Raw genomic sequence first — 5,268 nt, forward strand, 5'->3', positions numbered from 1 at the left:
GAGGTGCCCAGCCTGTGTATTTGTGTACGTAAATGCACATGGGGGAATGCCAAACTGGGTCTTTAACCTGGGTGAAATAAAACCTAGTTTTGCCCTGGGGTGGGTGGGTAATAAATTGTAACAGTAATAACAATATGTAGAAGTATGCACTGTTGAATTCAATATCACTTTCACCCAACAAGTGAGGTTAGGATATCAGCCTTCCTGTCACCCTTTTCCCTAAACTGAAAACCCAACCACTTCAACCTATCCTCATAGAAAAGACGCTTATGTACTCTTTCCAGGTCTATGATACGCTTTTTGAGATGGAGCAATCAGGAAAAAACACTGAATTTTGTAGTTTTAATAATGACATTATCAGAAATGCCACTTCAATCCCAATGCTTTTCATTGTAATATTTTTTTAAAAAACAACTGCTGTAAATCACCGGTCTTCCATTTTTACAGAGCTCTCCTGTGTGACATTGGGCTCACCCTTTCCTTTACTGTCCAACCCATGCTATTTTAATTGTTAAATTTTTGACTGACTGGTGCAGGTATTCAATGGACACAGAACTGGGTGAGGTCACTGAGTGGAAGACCCTGTGCTATAGAATAAGATTTCATATGAAGATGTTCCACATTTTCTTCTTTCTTTTTCTGCCCCTCTTGCAATCTTTAGTGCTGCATATTTTCATTCCGGAAACATACTTAGCATTAGCTGTTTTCTCCGTAACAATTCTAGTAACATTTTCTAATTACCAAATGGTACTTACCATTCTTCCCCCATACTGTTTTCAGAACAGAGGGAGCTGCTGCAGTTCTGCAGAGGCCATGAACCTGCCTGATGAAGCACAGATGAATATAAAGTACTCTACTGAGCTTAACAGCCTTTATTAATGTGCAGCTCCAATAGGCATTTTTAAAATTCATTGAAAGGTTAAAGGACGCACTTTCAACTGTTGTTTTGCATTTTGTTTGGTGAGATTAGTTTTGTACATTTCCACAAAGCAAGTCTGAAGAGATATCAGCAAATTACTTTTCCATTAATTACATCTGCAGCATACAATGGATTTTTTCCAGAAAGAAAAAGAAAAAAATGGGGTGGGCATCAAGATTTAAACTAGGCTTGACCAACCTAATGAGACAGAATGACAAATAACTCTGCACACACATTATAAGCACTTGAAGTTGACCGAACACATGTGAAGGAAGATGCAAGGCCTATAATAATACAAGCAGGGTTTTTGTTTGTTTTTCCTTACTCCTAAGGTAAGGTAGCATTATTAAAGTATCAAACTATCACCATCATGCAAACACAAACTCAATCAACTTGTGTCGATGAAATTGAATGCAAGGTACAGAACCTCTTGACAATCTACTTTGGGCATAAATGTAACAGCCAAGAATACGTTCACTATATGAACATCACTTTCCACTGCAGAAGAGCAGAATATCACAGCTGCACATCTTAATATCAAGTTTCCCTAACACAGGAATGTAAAGTTATTTTCACACACCAAGTGGAGTTGGAGCACTGATCAATCAGTCTTTCCCAGACGTACCAATGTACGTCAGATGATGTGATGCTCACAATACAGCAAATAAATTAGCAAGGGAGAGATCCTTGCATTGCTAGTGTAGCTATTCCAGGATTAGGTTTGCACCAATCCTGTATATGGGGAGGAAGGGAAGCACTGACTGGAGATGGATCTCCAGAGTTTCAGGCAGCAGTCCTTCCCAGTCCTACCTGGAAATGCCTGGCATTGAAGCTGGAACTTTTTGCATACAGAGCATGTGCTCTGCCACTGAGCTATGGCCCTCCCGCTTGAGGATCCCAGATGTGGTAGCCTGGGACATAGTTCAGAAGGCTTCTGCTTGTCAATCTCAACTCCAGCACCATATCCAGGACGCTGGTCCAGTTCTTCAGCCAGCCTCTTATTCCATGCCCTGATCACTGATGGACTCTGGGATTATGGCAAGTGGTGACCTATAAAACAGGAATTGGTATTACGGACTTGAGCCTGGTTCTTTAGTTGCCATTCTCCAGCTTTTGAAAACAGATACAATAGCAGTGCTTCTTTGGTATGTAGCCTCTGGAAATCACTTTCTACTTGGTTGGGGAATGCCGTGTTGCAGCAATAAACTGTACAAGAGCCAAGCTTTGGCTTAACAGGATTGTATTGTCACTTTACATTGCCAGGACCAACTGCCTTGATTGATTGATTGATTGATTGATTGATTGATGACTGTGAAATGAAGCTCCCCAACCCCATGATAATAGGGTGGGCTGGAGATGGCTGAAAGATATCTCCTTTCATGGTAATATATGAACTGGGCATTTGATTTTGCTTCCATTCTGTGCACGTTGCTTGTCTACTTATGTAATTTCCGTATGCACACACATATATTCCTAATAACAACTCCTATTTCTTTTGGACAAAAGAAAGCTAGAATTGTGAACCTGCAATACAGATACATTGAACACCTTTTATTACCTACAGTAGCATCTCCTTTATCTGAGCCTCAATGAGCCAGATTGCCCTGCTATCGAAATTTACTTTGTCTTTCTGGTAGCCTGGCATTATCATAATCCTGTGCAAACAGCATTCTTGATTATCTGAATTTCTGATTAACTTAGGGCCTTGAGCATGTTCCCAGTCCATTTTGGCAAATATAATATAAACATACAAATGCTACACATAATTGAACTCTGCAGGCTTGAAGTAGTCTAATATGAGAGCCAAGCATAGGAACAATCTAGAATGTAGTGGTGCAGATCCTCTTGAAGGAAGCGTTTGATACTTGCCTGGGTTTAAACAGTAAATACCTAAAAGTCAGACTTGAACTAATAGGGTAAGCCCTGAAGGTAGGTTAATAATTAACAACTTTTGTGAGCTCCTTGTAAGTGCTCTTGAGATAAGAGTACCATGTGTTTCACCCTAGAGTTGCAATGTGCACCTACTAGACTGTTGCTCCTGAGATAAGGAAGGATATAATTTGGTAAGTACCAAGAAGCTGGGGATTTTCCCAGTAGCTCTGCACACAGAAAGTGCAATTGAATCTATGTCCTTCCGTAATCACAGTGGCAGACTAATTTAGATGGGCAGCAATATCTTACAACAATTGCATTCTTTGTTACGGCTATATAGAGAGAGGTGGGGGGAAGGAGGGAGAGGGAGAGAGCCTAGACAGGGTAAGAAAGGTACTCTACCTTGAATTTTTAAGCTTCCTTATGACGTGTTCTCCATTAATTATGTGAACCTACTGAAGATCTTTAATGGAAGGCGGAGTTTCTACTGTACTCTTTCCATCAGGAAGTGAGGTTTTGCTTTGTAAAATTAGTGCAGGATCATTGTACAAGTATCATGTCCCATTACAGAAATTGCTTCAGGTAATTTATAGTCCCAAAAGGGGAAAGAGGGGATTGTTGGTTGTTACTTTCCTTCTTGCATACACTGAGGATATTTATTATTGGTCTAGTGGTACTTTTCTGCTTTCTGAAGCACAGGTATTTTCTTTTCTCTCTTAGTCAGTGGATCTTACTATGAAAAAGTTGAAATACTAGGGTGGCCAGATGTCTTGCTTTACATGAGACAGTCCTCTGTTTGAGAGCATCCTCACTATTTGAAGATCTGTGCAGTCCAAATCTGGTTTACAGACAAAGAACCCTAAGAAGAGACAGCAAGGGCCTTGAAGTTACCATACTGAGCAGATACACATATCACTTGGGTCCCTGCCTTTCCCACTAATGTGAGATGTATTGTGTGTCTACCCTATTGAAATAATAGTAATAAGGGCAACTCTATAAATGAGCATATGACATTTTTATGCAAGTCTGTGTCTCCTTTGTCCTTTTTTGGGATGTGTGTGTGATGCAGCTACCCTAGAGATGTTTCTTTGGAAAGCAAGGTTGCACGTTTTCTTTTCAAAATATTCCAACCTCTTTTTACTTAAGGAAGAAGAATTAGAACTGCTTTGGAAAAACCTCCTCACTCACAGTAATAAGTTCTTTGAAGTGGTCAAATAGACATCAGTGTTTCGGATGGCGCTTTTGGTTGGCTTTTCAGGAGGAACAAGGAGCTGCTATGAAAAGGGGGCCCCTGAAAATGTCCCAGTACATACCTGAAAAATGGGATTTCAGTCTCTTGGTCACCTATAAGATGCAGCTCTATATTCTTGGCTATGCGTGCCTATGTCTGAGTGGGCATGTGTTTAAGCTAAGATGGTAATTACAGCTTTGGTCTCTTTGAAAGGCAATTGATACAATGCAAGGGTACATTTACACAGCTGCTTCTCCCCTTGGGGAATTTTTCTGTTGCCTGATAGTGGAAGTTTATGTAAAACCTATTTTTGTTAATGGTTCTAAGATGTGATTTGCCCACCACTCATCAGGCAAGGATCAAAAATCAGGTGTGCTGTGTTTATGGTGTCTGGACAAACAAACACATATTGAACTTATTCACAATAGTGGGTTCCATATAGCTCTCCGGTTTCTGTTGCAACCTCACTGCCCTAGCAACATTGCTGGTGTGCTTGCTAGCCGTGGCTTCAGAGAAACCAGTGTCATGGACAACTTTACATATAAGGACTGGCATCTAAAGGACAAGAGGTGCAGGAGCCAAGACCACTCGCAGATAACTAAAGCAGTGCTTGATCCACTAACCACTTCTGCCAATCCATGAGACTGAATCCTTTCTATCTGCATAGAAACATATCAAGCACTTAGTGCAGTTCTTGAATATGCTACCCCAAGGGGTCACCAACCTTTCTGAGCCCATGGGCAAATTTGCAAAACTGAGAACTGCCATGGGCACCACACAAAGAGAAAAAGCTACCTATTGGTGACATTAGAGCACATGTTTCCATGGGGGTGGGGAAGGCGACCCTGTGGTTGCATGTGCACCTGCAGGCACAACAGTAACACTGCGCATAGATTTTCTCTGTAATCCCTAGAGCAGCCTAGTGACATAGGTCAGTGTTATTATTTGTAGCCTATCTGGTAGGATTAACTAGCTGTAATGAATTAGACTTTCTCCCCCACTGATATGATAAATAATCTGTAACTCAAGTTTACATCCCTGGAGTGCCATTAGGGCAAATTACAAATCATGGATGCAGTGCCTTTGCCAGAGTGTGTTCTGTTCAATGGTGCACCTGGGAAATGTGGAAACTGGGCTTTGGCAAGAGGGAGGAGGAGAATACAGCAAATTATTACACATAAGCGCGCTGTAATCATACTGATTGAAGAGGAGTTGGCAAAGTGGGGAAGCCCTACACCCAGAGCTT

General features: G+C 41.1%; 1 long non-coding RNA gene across 1 annotated transcript; it reads left to right on the plus strand.

The window, feature by feature from the left end:
* The first annotated feature begins 2,870 nt into the window (after positions 1-2,870).
* On the plus strand, positions 2,871-3,808 carry LOC308478814. The gene is made up of 2 exons (XR_013987306.1): positions 2,871-2,982; positions 3,512-3,808. It is a non-coding gene; the product is annotated as an uncharacterized lncRNA (long non-coding RNA).
* The last annotated feature ends 1,460 nt before the right edge of the window (positions 3,809-5,268 follow it).

The sequence above is a fragment of the Podarcis pityusensis genome (genome assembly GCF_964106645.2).
Source record: "Podarcis pityusensis genome assembly, chromosome: 6".
Taxonomy (NCBI): Eukaryota; Metazoa; Chordata; class Lepidosauria; order Squamata; family Lacertidae; genus Podarcis; species Podarcis pityusensis.